The 16952-nt window shown below is 52.3% G+C and overlaps 1 long non-coding RNA gene across 1 annotated transcript; it reads left to right on the forward strand.

The window, feature by feature from the left end:
- The first annotated feature begins 391 nt into the window (after window positions 1-391).
- On the forward strand, window positions 392-16712 carry LOC144167820 (uncharacterized). Its single transcript, XR_013322130.1, has 3 exons — window positions 392-519; window positions 16193-16299; window positions 16625-16712. It is a non-coding gene; the product is annotated as an uncharacterized LOC144167820 (long non-coding RNA).
- Window positions 16713-16952: the final 240 nt, after the last annotated feature.

A 16952-nucleotide genomic window follows, 5' to 3' on the forward strand; every position in this document is an offset into this window, starting at 1 on the left:
ATCGTGCGACATCAAGGGCGCCGCCGAGCAATCGTAACGCTTTTTGTCGCGAAGTGCACACACGCGTGCATGCGCGTTCCGAGGGGGAGGTACGAGGAGGACGGGCGTGGACGCATAAGAGCAAGACTGGTGTGGATCAGATACGCTCCTCCTAAGTGGTCCTCGTTTGACGACAGGAGCACGATCGCAGTGCGAGAGGCTTTCACGTGGTTCGCGCATATAGCCCGGGCTGTTCAGCAATCATATATGGAGCCGATTGTGCGTCGATAGTGGCTCCGTGTTGACACACGGGCGCCTGGAGCACTTCCCCGGTGCGGGTGGGATGATCGCCCGTGTCTTGAGGGTCCGATCCGCCAAGGCGAGCGAGCAGTGCTTCCTTCGCTTCGTTCGGATTTGTGGCCGTGATGTGGGCTGTTGTGTTTTTAGGAGCCACAGCGTATGTGCCATGCGAGCACGGATACAAGAAAGACGGCGGATTGAATTTGGAGTGTGCGTTTCTGTGTGTCAGCTGCAGTACAGGTACGTTGTGTGGATTATTCGTCAGTGCCGGGTACGCTTTTAATGACCGCTCCCGATATGCCGAATATGACATGACCAAATCGACCAAGCTGTTCTTACTCGCTAGCGAATAGCAATTTAGAGCAGTGGCCTTCCTGCTCACCCTTTTTTGCACAAACTGCGCCTGCCTGAAAGCTTCAGCACGACGCATTTTTTCTCCATTATAAATCTTGAGCAGCAGAGAGTTACGGAAAAGGGATGCGACTTCGGTTAGAATTCAGGAGTCACGCTTCGCAAGCACTATTTGGGAAGTTTTCTCTTCGAGCATTCGAGGCTATAAGAGGCATTCTCTTCTTTCTTTTCGGTATAATCTTCTACAAAATCGAATTTAAATCTGGGTGTGCAGACTGAGAAGCGACTCCTAGAGCTCTCAGTGAGGGATCGGTGTTTGGTCTGCATGCGACCACAGTGCGTGCGTGTAGTGAGTGTGTGGGCATGCGTGGATGTAGTGTGTGTGTGTGTGTGTGTGTGTGTGTGTGTGTGTGAATGTGTGTGTGTGTGTGCGTGTGTGTGAGCGTGTAGTGAGTGTGTGTGCGTGCGTGCCTTTGTGTAGTATGTGTGCGTGCGTGTGTGTAGTATGTGTGCGTTCGTGTGTGTAGTGTGTGTCTCTTTCTCTCTCTCTCTCTCTCTCTCTGTGTAGTGAGTGTGTGTGTGCGTGCGTGCGTGTAGTGAGTGTGTGTGCGTGCGTGCGTTTGTGTAGTATGTGTGCGTGCGTGTGTAGTATGTGTGCGTTCGTGTGTGTAGTGTCTCTATCTCTCTCTCTGTGTGTGTGCGTGCGTGCGTGTAGTGAGTGTGTGTGCGTGCGTGCATTTGTGTAGTATGTGTGCGTGCGTGTGTGTAGTATGTGTGCGTTCGTGTGTGTAGTGTGTGTCTGTGTGTGTGTGTGTAGTGAGTGTGTGTGTGCGTGCGTGCGTGCGTGTAGTGAGTGTGTGTGCGTGCGTGCGTTTGTGTAGTATGTGTGCTTGCGTGTGTGTAGTATGTGTGCGTTCGTGTGTGTAGTGTGTGTCTCTGTGTGTGTGTGTGTAGTGAGTGTGTGTGTGTGCGTGCGTGTAGTGAGTGTGTGTGCGTGCGTTTGTGCAGTATGTGTGCGTGCGTGTGTGTAGTGTGTGTCTCTCTGTGTGTGTGTGTGCGTGTAGTGAGTGTGTGTGTGTGCGTGCGTGCGTGTAGTGAGTGTGTGTGCGCGTGCGTTTGTGTAGTATGTGTGCGTTCGTGTGTGCAGTGTGTGTCTGTGTGTGTGTGTGTGTGCGTGTAGTGAGTGTGTGTGTGTGCGTGCGTGCGTGCGTGTAGTGAGTGTGTGTGCGTGCGTGCGTTTGTGTAGTATGTGTGCGTTCGTGTGTGTAGTGTGCGTATCCGTGTGTGTGTGTGTGTAGTGAGTGTGTGTGCGTGCGTGCGTGCGTTTGTGTAGTATGTGTGCGTGCGTGTGTGTAGTATGTGTGCGTGCGTGTGTGTAGTATGTGTGAGTTCGTGTGTGTGTGTGTGTGTGTGTGCGTGTGTAGTTAGTGTGTGTGTGTGCGTGCGTGTAGTGAGTGTGTGCGTGCGTGTGTGTAGTGAGTGTGTGCGTGCGTGCGTGTGTGTAGTATGTGTGCGTGCGTGTGTGTAATGTGTGTCTCTGTGTGTGTGTGTGCGTGTAGTGAGTGTGTGTGCGCGTGCGTGCGTGTAGTGAGTGTGTGTGCGTGCGTGCGTTTGTGTAGTATGTGTGCGTTCGTGTGTGTAGTGTGTGTCTGTGTGTGTGTGCGTGCGTGCGTGTAGTGAGTGTGTGTGGGTGCGTGCGTTTGTGTAGTATGTGTGCGTTCGTGTGTGTAGTGTGCGTATCTGTGTGTGTGTGTGCGTGTAGTGAGTGAGTGTGTGTGCGTGCGTGCGTGTAGTGAGTGTGTGTGCGTGCGTGCGTTTGTGTAGTATGTGTGCGTGCGTGTGTGTAGTATGTGTGAGTTCGTGTGTGTAGTGTGTGTCTCTGTGTGTGTGTGTGTGTGTGTGCGTGCGTGTAGTGAGTGTGTGCGTGCGTGCGTTTGTGTATTATGTGTGCGTGCGTGGGTGTAGTATGTGTGCGTTCGTGTGTGTAGTGTGTGTCTCTGTGTGTGTGTGTGTGTGTGTGTGTGTATGTGTGTGGATGTGTGTGTGTGTGTGCGCGCGTGCGCGCGCGCACTCGCGGGCGTGGGCACTCTCCTACCTTGCCACTCTTTTGCTCTCCCCGTCCCTTTCCGTCTTAAAAATACGTCCTCGCTCCCCGAGCCTAATGTTTCTGAACTGCTCTACATATTACTTTTGAAAAAGGACGGTCCCGTCCGCAACGTCGACCGAGAAATTTGGTTCTGGCAGTATTGATGCCATAGGTAGCGTAAGAGGGTTACCCGCCAGTTAACGTCATAAAACGCGTTACGACGTCACAAACATGATATCTCCTTCTGCCCCAATTATTCTTTACTCAAGTGATCGGCGAAGTCACCAGGAGTCTGTGGATACCTACTTTTGAGGTGGGAATTCATTTTTTCTGGACTTTGGAACGCCAGTGGGGCGAGTGGGCGCTAAGCTAAACCGCCAGGCCTAGCCGCCGGAGCCGCCGCTGCCACGGCGGCTCCAGTCAGACAGACGGCGGCTTCGTCGATCCACGTGAGCGCTACATATACCAAGATGCAAGTGGAGGTAGAGGGGGAGGATGTTACCCCCGACCAAGTAACCGAAGCTAACGGCTGGAGCATCTCCGCTGCGGGAAAGGCACGCTTTCAAGCACCCGGCCTGCTGCTGCCCGACGGCGCCCGACTACAACTGAGACCCAACGGAGCCACCCACCCTGGAGTAGCTCGAGACAAGGTAATCAAGAACGCTCGCATGCCTGCGCTACCACGCGACGACTTCAAGATCGTTTTGAGGCCCCGTGGGGGCATCGATATAAGCAAGATCGGCCATGCCGACATATCCGAAGCCGTGACCGAGGCCGCAGAGGTTCCAAAGGACGCGAGAACGAGGGACGTGATATGCCCCAACTATCAACAATACATTATCATCGCAAGTACCTCGTCGCGAGAAAATGCAGGCAGGTACGCACGTATAAACAAGATTATCGTAGGTGGCACAGTCCACGAATTCAGCGCATACGAAACGGCACCGTACGGGATGGTGAAGGACGTAATTCGCGACATCCCCCTGCATAACACGCCTCATGACATCAACGAAAGAATAGCGACCGAGTTCAACCCGACCGTGGTGGAAGCCAAGCGCATTAGCAACACTAGATCCGTAGTGATCGCCTTCTATAGCCACAAGGTCCCCAGCTATGTGAGATACGGATACGGACTGGCAAAGTGCACGCCATACAGGAAGCAAATCGACGTGTTTCCAGTGCAGCAGGGTCGGCCACCGCATGGACGTGTGTCCCAACCCCGATGCCCGCGTCTGCAGAAGATGCGGTGCGCCGAACCCACCCGAGGTTCACACGTGTAACCGCAAGTGCAGCTTATGCGGCGGAGGCCATCCGAACGCTGACAAGGCTTGCCGCGCACGCTACAAAATTCCTTACGTGGTGCGCAGGCGTCAATGGGAAAGAAAGCACGCAAGCCAAGTCGGGAGAAATCCCGGCAGATCGGCAAGCCGCGAAAGGACACCGTGGTCGCGGCGCCGCTCTCTCTCAAGAGAAGGGGAAAGGGGACGCAGCGGCACACCAGGTCCCTCAAAGAAGGCATCGACATCCGGCGCACCCGCAGCGGGTGGCGACGACGGCACTGGCAGGCGCTCACCCCCAAAACGAGGAGAGAAGCAAGCGCCAACGGGCGGCGCCCGCCCAGCGACGGAGGTTTAACCTGGGCGGACATGGCCAAGTCGACCGAATTACGCAAGAGTCAAGGTTCTACTACTAGAGCGAATGGCAGCCACCAAGCTCCTCAATGGCACGATAAGAACTACATACTCAGGCAAGAGAACGCCCTCATGAGGGCGAACCTGCAAAAGCTCAGCGCGGAAAACGCCAACATGATGGCGGCAATACAAAAGCTCACGGAAAGGATAGAAACACTAAGAAGAGAAAGGTGGGCACCGACGAGAGCCCCCGCGTCACCGATCGAGCTACCCACGCCGGCGGCAGAAGACGACGAAGACATTGCCGATGAGATCCAGCATGACACCACACCGGCCGCAAAAAAGAGGGCGGTAAGCGAATCGTCCTTTAAATCCCAAACCCGCGAAGCCATCAAGGAGCTTCGAGTCGCAAACCAAGAAGTTCAGACGGAAGTTCAAGGCATCAAGGTGGGAATACAAGGTGTCAAGTCAGAGGTGCAAAGTATTACGGCGGAAATGCAAGACACCAAAGAAACCCTCCGAAACATCCAAGAATTTATCACGACGCACCCCATCTTCATGCAGTATTCCCAGGCGCAGGAAGTGCAGAGCAACCACCCGCAACCGACATGGCCACCGATGAAATAAAACTGACAATCTGGCAGTGGAACTGCCGAAGCTTTAAAAACAAGAAAGCGGCCCTGCAACAACACATCAAGCACTGCTGTAACGCACCAGACGTTATTTTACTACAGGAAACCATGGAAGAAACCCCGACCCTACCCGGGTACAAGTCGCACTCAATGATGGAGGGCAGGGGCGTCTGCACGTTAGTCAAGAAAGGCGTCCCCTTCGTGGAGCACGACTACAAGAGTACCAAAATTGCGCACACATTCGTAGAGCTCATTCGAACCAAGAACCGAAAATGCAGCATCTTCATCATGAACATATGCAGCAACCCATCGCAGAGGCTGCAACGATTCAAGGCACGACTGCACAGAGCCTGCAAGACCGCGGTCTGACACAAACTTCTGATCGCAGGGAACTTCAACGCCGCCGACATGGCCTAGGGCTATAACCACAGCCCCATTAAGGAACGAAATCTGGCCTAAGACGCGCAAGATATGGACCTCGTTCTCATCACTGAACCGGCCCACCCGACGAGACTAGGAAATGTGGTGTCCCGTGACACAACACCCGACCTCACCTTGATCAAGAACTTCCGTTCGCGCCCGGCCAGCTGGCGCAACACCGGCGCTGACATGGGAAGCGACCACATGGTCATAGAAATCAAGATTCCCCTTCCGGTGCACGTCTCGCCGGAAAGCGAAAGCTCAGGTGGATCGACTGGAATGACTTCCGGAAGATCAGAGAGGCGCAGTCACTGCAACGAGGCGCCGAAGAAAAAATCACGAACATCGAAGAGTAGTGCCGTGACCTGACGGGCAGCGCCGCGTCGGTGACCAAGGAGATCGAGACCGAGCTAGATGTGGAGAATATGGAAAGCAGACTGGCCCACATGATCGAGGCCAAGAATTCGTTACTCGCGAGGTGGAAGAAACAATGCCTCAACCCCAGACTCCACAAGAAGATCGCCGAGCTCAATCGGGCCATCCAGGAGCACTGCAGACAGGTAAGCAAACAACAGTGGCACGAACTCCATCGATGGAGTTCTCCGTCGATGGACAGATGCACAACGGAAGGGCGTGCAACATTCTCAGACACCCACTGGACGAAACGAAGACGAAGACTCACCAACAAGACCGACTCGCCAAACAACTGCACGAAGCGGTTAAGACCCAGGGAGAAGATGCCGTCAAGCAGAGGCTAGTGGACAAATACCTCCCGAGTTCGCCCACCGTGCAACACGGCCTGTACGCCGGCGGGCCCAACGATGAGCTAGACCGAGACATCAGCGTCGAGGAGGTGAGAATGGCGCTGCACGACTTCAACGCCAAGTCGGCACCTGGCCCGTACCGGGTATCGAACAGGAACCTCAGAAACGTCGACGATCGGTTCGTCGAAGACCTCACGAAATACTATAACGAGCGCTGGCGGAAGGGCGCGCTTCCCCTCCAGTGGAAGAAAGCGAAAATGATCCTAATTACGAAACCGGGAAAGCCGCCAGACCCAGACAACCTGAGACCCATCTCGCTGACGTCCTGCGTCGGCAAGGCCCTAGAGCAGGTCGTCCTCAACAGATGGAAGAAGTTCCTAGAGCGAACGGGGGCCTTCCCACTCTCTACAGTCGGGTTCAGGGAGCACCTCAGCTTTCAAGTCGTCATGCTTCAGATCAAGCACCAAGTGATCGACGGCGAAACTGTCGGCAGCAAAGCCATACTGAGCCTGGACCTACAGAGCGCTTTCGATCAAGTCGACCACGCCGCGATCCTGCGACAAGTCTAGAAATTCGACCTCGGGGAACGAAGCTATAACTACGTGAGAGACTTCCTCTCGGGCAGAACCGCCGAACTCCTGGCCAGAGATCTCAAGGTGGGTGAACGTAGCACGGGAAACAGAGGCACCCCGCAATGGTCTGTCATCTCCCAGATGCTGTTTAATCTCGTCATTACCGGAGTAACACCAAGACTCGAGAAGTTAGAAGACGTCGAACACACGATCTATGCCGATGACATCACCGTGTGGATGTGTAGAGGAAACGACGGCCACATCGAGACGACCCTCCAGAGAGCTGTCGAAGAGATAGAAGACTACCTCCGAGACACGGGGATCAGGTGCTCGCCAAAGAAATCCGAGCTGCTCGTGTACAACCATCGAGAGTGCAACGACGCCACACACAGAGACAGTGCGATCAGGTCACGATCGGGACTGGGGACGGCACCGTCATACCCACGGTAGCCAAGATAAGTGTACTCGGGATAATGATAGAGGCCAGCAGAAGAAACACGGAGACGATCAACCGTCTGACGAGCAAGGCGGCGAACGCCTGCAGGCTGCTCAGAAGAGTGACCTCGAGAAGAGGGGGTATGAAGGAGGACAACCTCGTTCGGCTAATACAAGCCTTCGTGATATGCCACGTAACTTATGTGGCGGCCTACCACCGGTGGCATCAGAGCGAGAAGAAAAAGATTGACATTTTCATACGAAAGGCGCACAAGACGGCACTCCGTCTTCCCGACACGGCAAGCACCGAAAAGCTGCTTGAGATGGGAATTCACAACACGCTCGAAGAAATCATCGAAGCGCACCACACGTGCCAGCTCGAGCGACTGTCGAGGACGAAGGCCGGCCGCCACATCCTTGACAAGCTACGAATTGGGTACCACAGTCAGCAAGGAGTCAACACCACGCTGCGCGAAGACGTCCGTCGGGCTCTACGCGTGGACCCAATCCCGAAAAACGTGCACCCAGAACACAATAAGCGCAGACACCGAGCCAGAGCCAAGGCCCTCACCGACAAGTTTGGGGAGGACCCCGACGTACGGGTCGTCGACGCGGCGGAATGCCCGAACAGCTCAAGCTGTACAGCTGCGGTGGTAGACGCGTACGGAGTCACGAGAACGGCCGCAAGCATCAAGTGCCACAGAGCGCAAGAAGCAGAGGAAGTGGCCATCACCCTGGTGCTCGTAGACGGGGACTGCGCCACGGTGCTCAGCGACTCTCTACAAGCCATTAGAAATTACGCCAAAGGGGGGGTATCACCCGCCGCCGCCCGCATCCTGGAGCGGGCCGACCTTAGATTCAAGAAGCGCCTCGCATGGTTTCCAGCACACGAGGGGAAGGTGTCGGAAAAAAAAGGAAAATGGAAACGAGTCTGCTCCCGCCACGGTGCGCGCACTATCTCTCCGCGCCGCCGGCAACGAGGCAGACGCCGAAAGACTCTGGCACAGCACGAAGGACAGAATGGTCACCTACAACGAGATCACGAAGGCGTACCGACTGGCTCGAAGGAAGCTCCCTCCACCCAGCGAAAAGCTGGACAGAGCCCAGGCGGTAACATTGCGACAACTGCAAACGGTGACTTTCCCGACACCACTACTCCTGCACAAGATGTATCCGGAAACCTACCCCGACAGCAAGTGCAAGGTCTGCTGCAGGGAGACGGCGACTCTCACACATGTGCTGTGGGACTGCAAGAAGCATCCCGAAGAGTCAAAAACAGGAACTCTGCCGCCGTGACTTGAAGCGGCGCTGTCATTGTACGATCAAGACGACCAGCTCTGGGCCGTCCAGCAAGCCCGAGAGGTAGCGGCTCGACAGGATCGGGACGCTCCCTCGAAGGCGACCAAGGCCCGGTCGACGGGCGTGACGCGGGCCACAGCTCGTGTCGCGTAGGTTTTTCAGGCTAAATAAACGTTTCTTCCACTCCACTCCACTCTGTGTAAAATAATACAGATTCTACAGCCTAAGTTGTTCATGGCTTGGGTTCTGCGCATTTTTATTCTGCGACAACAATTCTGCCTCAACAAGAAACCTTGCGGCAAATCCGACTTTATCGCGAATGCCCAGCCGAAAACTTCTATAACTTTCGTTTCATCAAACCTTTACCACCAAAAATTAAGTGTCAATCTGCTGGTAGAACGACTCTATCATTACTCCGAGTGTCATTTAATTCTCATGATTATTCAGTCCGCAGTGAAGTTGTAGACCTACAAAATTCCCGTCAGCTATCAATATATGGCCATCTACGGGTGGAGTACAGAGAAAACGGCTGTCAATAGAAAGTTTCCCAACCAAAATTACGTGACAATTGGAAACTACGGCTTCTCTATAATCGCACTGAGTTTAATTTACTTTTAATAATTATTCACAGTGGTGTTGCACACGTACCTTACAGAATTCTTGTCTGTTGTCAATGCAGGAAAATGGACAGCTCCATGCTTGTCTGATAGGATAAAGCTTCGGCCCTTGCAAGTTTGATTAAGTAACCACAAAGCCATGGTCACTACCATTATCGAATGGCTGAAGTTTTCACGCCCGCCCAGATATCTTTTCTTTGTAGCCGTACACCTGCACTCCAGTTGGATGTCAAATATTCCTTCGTAGAAAACTACCCCACATTGGGTATTTCCCCCAAATTTGGTTGATTAACAACATTACGAAATCAGCGAGAAAAAACACGCGCGTTTACATTTTTAACCATGTGTGTGATTATGTACAGATCAGCGCAAAAAAGGACAAAAAGACAGGGACTAGAAATGACACAACACAAGAGCGCTACTAGAACTGAAGTTTATTTTAAAAAGACACTCGCTCATAAACACGCTAAGAACAGATTTTGGCACTCTCAGACACACCTGTCAACAACGCTTAAGCCAGCAACCTTAAGAAATTGAATTCCTTTGGCGTAAAGCTGCAAAGATGGCACACCAATACACTTGTCATGTAGTAGCGCTCTTGGGTTGTGTCTTTTATAGTCGCTGTATTTTTTTTTTGTATTGTACTGTACATAATGGAATACCAACTAGGCCAGTCAATTACGTTACTGAATGTGTGAAGTTTATTTTAAACACGTTGGCTGGTCATCCATTTTTTCACAGAGTTGAAAAGTTTCAATTTTTTTCACGAGTTTGAACGGTAAACGTCGTTACCATGTTCCGAACGGACTATCACTGCCTGTCAGCCGCTCTACGAACTAACGAGGAGGCGAGCCGTTTCAGAGGAAGTACGAATTGTACCAGAACTCGCAGTGCCCGAAAGGCAGGCGTTAGGCATACTTGTCTGGAGTCCCCAGTCTAACTTCAAAGCTCACCTTAGTTTTGTTACTAAGACAGGTGGTGGCGTACGCAGGATCTTGCTTCGAGGAGGGGGGGGGGGGGGGATAAAAAATGGAAAAATATAATAACAAACAAAAATTACCAAATAATATTAACAAAAAACAAGCAAAATTAATAAATAATGAAGCCAACAAAAACAAAGGCAAAAACAAACAAAAATGGCTCATGGTTGATACAGCCTTGAAAATACCACCCTAAAAAAAGAAGGAAGATCACACTAACTCGCAAGAATTGAAGGTAGCGAAGCTGTACCTAAACTATTCAACCATCACGACGGTTTAAGTCCACGATTGCGGCCGATTTGCTTCTTCGCTGCCGCAACGGCCTTTACTCCATCATTGTTTCCGTAAGTGTGAGCTTGCTTAATTTATTTGGAAGTGATGACCATTGGACATCACCTTGGGGTGGGGGTTGGGGTGTGCGTATGCTATGACTTGTCTTTCTCTTTCCGAGCAAGTGTTGCCACGATTACGGTGACCACTGGAGTTTTTTTTTTCTTTTTTTGCCCGTATGCTTGGCTTGACAAACGTGCGCCGATGACGCTGGGCGGTCACCGCGGGGCAAGCACACACGAGCGCTAGGCATTTTCTTGGTTTTTTTTTTTTTTAACTGTCGGGCGGTCACCGGGAGGCACGCGCTCACGTGCGCTCGGAATTTTCTTGGCATTTTAACTGAGGACCCGCAAAATAACAATCTGCTAAACAGCTTCGCTACTAAAATTTAGAGGAAGAAGTGCGCCCCCCCCCCCCCCCTCTTCCGTTCCCGTTGCGTACGCCGGTGAAGACAGGCTAAACAGTGTAAGACCATCATAGAATGGTCAATTTTCATTCATCCACTCGTGATTCGAGCAGAAGCTACGGCCGGACTGTCTCACGTCCCCGAAACCCCTGCGACCATGTTTCAGTAAGGAATTGCGTTCTGTCAGCAAGTTTAAGACGGTAGCCAGGGGAAAATATTCTTAGGTCAGCGCGCCATTACCTTAGCGAGGTAAAGTTTGCACCGGCCAGAGCACGCCAGTGCGAACGCCTTTTGTGGCGTTCCCGGTACATCCTCGAAGTTCTCCCTTGTCAAGAGGGTTCCCCTCGGAGGACTCGCCTCATTACCTCGCAGTGGAGAGCGCCAACAGGCGCGAGTTAAGAAGACCGCATAGAGCCCGCCCACCGCCTCGTGCAAAGCAACTCACCGGCTAGCCACGGCCTAAGGAGCCGCAAATGACGCCTTTTCGAAAATTTACCTTTAACGATGGCAGTGTTGCCTGTGGTATAGACCCTTTCGGCTTTACGATACAGGCACTCTGATCTGGACGTTGTTGCTGTCCCTTACCCCATCAGTTTGCCGGCGCCGCGGCAGTGTTGCCCGTGGCCAAATTGAACGCACGGCTCCGTGGTCGAGCATGCAGGCACGCTCGGCGTCCTTTCGGATCTGGCCGCAGCATGCCGGGGCCTCCGGGAGGCGTTCTGTCCGCTCGACTCGGCTGCTAGCCTTTGCATACGCGCCGTTTCTCGCGACTAATTAGGGCCTTGCTTTTCTTGCACGTGTGCTTACGTCACTCGCGCGAGCTGGAAATTGAGCAAAACAGGAATGTTGCATTTGTACCCGGCACGCCTTAGTCAGGGCGCACGTATATGTAATGGGTGGCGACAGTCCGCTATTACAAGTCAAACAGGCTTTACATTAATGTATAAAATGCCTTGAAAACACAATTCCGGCAGCAGAGCGAATACCAAAGATTGTTGCGTTTTAAATGCAGAGCATTTCTTTAACTCACGATGTCACCCGGCGTTGGCGTGCCTCGGCGTCCGCAACAGCCGTTCCAGGTGCGCCCTCTCCCCCACTCCTCCTCTCCCGCATCACGCTACCCTCCTCGCTCTCAACAACAGGTCCGCACCCCTTCCCCTACACTATATAAAAAAATAATACTTACCGGCGCCTGGTTTCGATCCCACGACCCTGCGGGCGAAACGCAAGGTACGTGGTGCTCTACCCACTGCGCCACAAAGCCTACACGGAATGGAAGGCTACGAACGCGCCTTATATCCTTGACTCATTCAAACTACGTCAAGGAGCTGCTGATACAACGCATTCACTACCTGTGGGCGGAACGCGAGGTACATGGTGCTCTTCCCACTGTGCCACAAAACCGACACAGAATGAAAGGCTACGAACGCGGCTTATATCCTTGACTCATTCAAACTACGTCAAGAAGCTGCTGATACAACGCATTCACTACCACCAACTCCCCAAACACTAAACGTTAACGCAATACACCCACCCCCTATGCGACGCATTTACTCGAGTCCCCCTCGCGGGGAGATGGGCCCTTTTTTCTATGTGTTCGCTATGATTGATAACGAACAACCGCTCCCGTGGTATCACATTCACATGGATGCATAATTGAGAAATACATGTGCACTGCTGATCACCGCGTGGTCTTTTCGACATTCTTGATCTTTGCGTACTTAAGGCAAGTAGCACAAGAGTGTGGGGAAATGTTTAATGACCTGGAAAGGTGGGAAGAGGGGTTAGCTCGGCTTGCTACTTCAGAGGCGTCGTACACCGCAGCTGTTGGTCGGCTTGATTTCAGCTGATAGCCGCTTTCGGTAAAATTGCTAGCAAAAACAGGGCCCTTATGGGCTGGCGACAGCTTCATCAATGCTTCCAGGCGCGAAGGCTACAAAGAAGGCGTCTATCAGAGATGCCCCAAAACCTCTTTGAGCGCGGCCTTCAAAATTCTGCGACTTGTTTCTTTACTAAATTTTCCTGTATCCGCATCTTGAAAAACATGGCGCAGATTGTTTATGCCACAGACAATGGGGCTCTCCTGATGCTGGGAAGAATCTTTCGTCAGGTGTACTTTATTTCTGCTCCTGCTTTCGCTCGGTTCTTTTTGCATCAAAGCTGTATGTGGCCACCCTGGCAGATTTTCTGTGTCAGCGCGTATACGCCGTCGCCTCGGCAACAAAAAAGTCTAACACCAGCAAGCACTCGTTGCAGGGAAGGGGGGGAGTGCTGAGCGAGGGATAGGGGAAAAGAGCAGGGGCGGGTGCCGTCAGAAAACATGCCTGTTCACTGCGCGCTCTCGGCGCGAAAAACTTCACTCCGCATTCTCCCTTCACTGCGCGTTCGCTCCGGCGACGCCGAGCAGCGCGACTGTGTTGCCTGTGGTGCAGTCGTAGGTGCCGCTGCTGCTGTGAAATCGGCTGTCTGGCACCCACTTCGCCAGAACCGAGATATCGCTCGGCAAACTTGGTTTACCCGCTTTCAACCGCAGCAAAATTTATGGTTACCACTCCATGTATGAATCAGGCGCAGGGCGCGAAACCATTTCTGAGGTGTGTGAGAGAAAGAAAATTCGCTCATACCTTTTGACTAAATTCTGTATCACCTCGTGTGCTAACACAGCTTCGCTGGCCATGCACCTTCACACAGCGGAATCGGAGTTATTTTTTGAAGCGGAAGCTTTCTTAATGGGACCGATGGCGTTCCGCCAGAGAACCAATGCATTTCCACATAGGCCGGTGGGTCGACGGAAAAGCTCTGATAAAATTTCTGGACACAGGGCGCGTGCGTGAAATCGAGCTTCCGTTGCGTCAAAACGGTCGCTTGAAAATCGGGAAGAAGGAGAAGTTCTAGATGGGACAATACGCGCGTAGATCATGAAGAAGGAGATCTTATAAACCACGTATCGGCATGCGTAGACGAGTTTACTCGGCGCCAAAAATCGTCGCATGCGTTCGTTCTTCGCTTGCGATTTAAGTCCCTGAAGGTTTGACGACTTTCGCGCTTCTGTCAACGTTGTTTAGAAAGAGGTGGCGAATTTATTTCTTCTACAGACACGGGGCAGGGAAGCGATACTTTCCACCTCTGGCTTAGGCAACCACACATGTAGTGACGATATTCCTCTGTTCCGGTCCCCTATTCGACTGGACACGTGATTTAACGCGCCGTCGCACACACAGGGGATGAGGCGCATGGTAGTAGAGGGCTCCGGATTAATTTTGACCGCCTGAGGATCTTTAAAGGCATACTAAAGGGTACAAACAAGTTCGCCTGTGTAGATGGATTACGGTGCCCTGAATCTAAATGCACTATTCCTGCGACTAGCCGTAGTTTAATAACACATAAACCTCCAAAAAAGTGAAATCAGGGGACGACGCCCCGCACTCTTTTAGGTACTACGATTTGTGACGTCACAAAAGTGGTGAACGGGGAGTGCTCATTGGAGAAGCATCTATAGATTTTTTCATGGAGCGAACAGTTCCTACGTGCTTGAACAAGTGAAATAAACGTAAAAAAAAACTTAAATCAAAGCTTTCCGTTAGCTAATCGCAACTAAAAAAACACAGAGTACAGCTTTTATGCATAGCGAGGCAGGCTGCTTCCCCCACCATTAAGTAAGCCATGATGGTTTCAGTTTCGTTTTCCCGAGATACTGCAAGCAATATATCCGGCAGGAAGCAGCTAAAGCACCTTCATTAGAATCGGCAAAAGTTGACCGAGCTTCCAATGTCACGTTCTCTGCGGGCGGGAGAGTAGAAGTAGGGGGAGGAGTAACACTTCATTTAAAATGTCGCTACTGGTAAAGCGCGCCCGGTGCGAACATAATCACCTGTGAAATCAACTTGCTGTGAGTGGATAGCTGACCGATCCACCCGTTCGCCTCGAGCCGACGTTGATAATCCGTAAAGCGTGCGTATCTCAGCCCTTGTTATGTTCCAGCCAGGAGGAGCGCGGGCAACGACGACTGCCAGCACGACTGCCATGGGGAATGTTTAGTTCGCGCCGCGCGAGAGGAGATAATATGAGATGGTTGTGATCTCCAGACGAGGTCCTCCTGAACGGCGCCATCACGCAAAATAAAGTTGGAAGTTGCGTTTGTCTTGTCCTCTCTTGTCTTCGTCCTCGTCTTTGGCGGAAACGTATTCCTTCGTACGTCATGAACCAACTAGCCAGAAGTCAAGTCCTACTAAGCCACCCAAGAGTCCGGGACGCCGCGCTTGATACTCGGAACGGCTCGTGCTGCTTCAAAAGCGGCTTCGCCGCAGCCTTCCATGCTCGTAGCCGCCTCAGTGGGGTCTGGGACGCCGGAGTAGGCGGCCACACCAACAGCAGTAGCACCTAACCGCGTTTCTCATTCGGTCGGTGAAAAAATCATGAAAGACTACGCCAGCCTCCTTGGCCAGAGAAACGTTCCCGTAGTCGGCCATGGCTTGGAGACGTAAAAGTACGCTCTAGACCGCACCGGGGCGTAGCTCCTGTTTTGTGATGCAATGGCGACGTCATAAAAAAAATCACGCCATATCCACGGAATGAATGATGATAAGTGGGGCGAAGCTCGAGAGGGGGAGATCATCGGTAACCGTAACTCTCCCGTGAAAGTTCGCCCATTATATCATTAAGAAAGACGTAAGACTGTGTGCGTACATTGTACAAATCAACTTTTATTTTCGGAGTCAATGCTCCCAGGCCCAGACCTGGTGAAAGACCCCGCACCATCGAGGACTACCCCGCACCTCCACCACAATTTGTCACGTAGGATGGGACACAACGGTAAAGAAAGAACTTTTATTTAGGGCGAACTTGTGCCCGAACAAGACGAGAGGAAACGAGCAAAGGTCCTTGCGTCTCGTTCGATCTCCGAGAACGACTGCCTGCGTTCGTGGCGTGATCTCTTGCGTGATCTCCCCCTCGCAGTGCACGTGCGCTCGCGCCTCCGTTGGCGAACACAGACAAGCTCGCGCTCCCGGTGCCGAGTTTGCGCTGCCGGTCGCAGCCGGTTCTTGCGCGTGCAACGCGGCCCACTTTGCGGCATCTCCGAAAGCATGCGGCGATCACGTACCACGAGACACAAGGGATGGACAGACCCATGACTTAAGGAGCTTCGCCCCTAAAATGAGAGAAGCGGGTGAGAGAAATTAGGGGCGAAGCCCCTTGGGGCTCGGGCTGTCGGCGTCTCCTGTCGTGGTGTTCTCATGTTGTCCAGGTACTAAAGCACCGGGACACTCGTTTGCCAACGCCTCGCGCTACAACGTAACGCGTACTAAAAGTGTATACAGTTAAACCTAAATGTAACGAAGTTGATAATAGTTCGCAATTTTTCGTTACATCCAGGTTTTTGTTACATGCAGGTTTCGAGTTGAGGCTCGTGGAAAGGAAGCAGGAACGAAACCAAAATGCTTGGAATCAGTGAAGGTGAACTCACCCTTCATCGATTTATTTCACAGCGAAAAACTGCGTGAGTTGTGCTTCCTGCTTTTGCCCGAGCTTATGCTCCACACGGCGCTCAAAAGAAGCAAGCTCCCTCACCCCGTATTGACAAACGTAATAATTTAAATATCCCTTGTGTCTTTTGACACTTTTCGGCGCCTTAGCGCGCTACAAGAACCAAACTTTTATCCGGAGAGGGTGCCTTACTACAAACGTGATGCTCTTGACCACATTTAAGATTGTTTCGAGGGTGCTAACTAGGATACCAGGCGCAACGTTAATCTTTCTCGCCAGCGAAGACGGCATTTAAAATTGTGCGCTTTTCTCGAAAGGACACAACTTTCATTTTCTAGCAGCAGCCCTCATCACCAACGAACCGATGCCACAGACAGAAGTAGAGACGCGCGACTACACGCCGACAGGACGGCCTAATACGTCAAAACGTGAGTCTGGACCCTAAACCGCACTCGCACCTGGAAAGGCATTGTAGTTTGAGTTGTGGCCAGAAAAAAAATCGTGGGCCATCTCCACTAACGCGAAATCAGGGAAGGGGCGAAGCACGCAGTGTATACGTGTATTCTTGGCGCCTTGGCGTTTTTGTCGACGGAGATGATACCGTTGGGGTGTAGAGTTATACAGGGCTCTGCTGTAAAAGTCTCTTGCCTTTGAAGCACGAAGCTC

The sequence above is a fragment of the Haemaphysalis longicornis genome, unplaced genomic scaffold (genome assembly GCF_048455015.1).
Source record: "Haemaphysalis longicornis isolate Haplotype H1 unplaced genomic scaffold, Haemaphysalis longicornis Haplotype H1 scaffold_2, whole genome shotgun sequence".
In the NCBI taxonomy this organism is placed as follows: Eukaryota; Metazoa; Arthropoda; class Arachnida; order Ixodida; family Ixodidae; genus Haemaphysalis; species Haemaphysalis longicornis.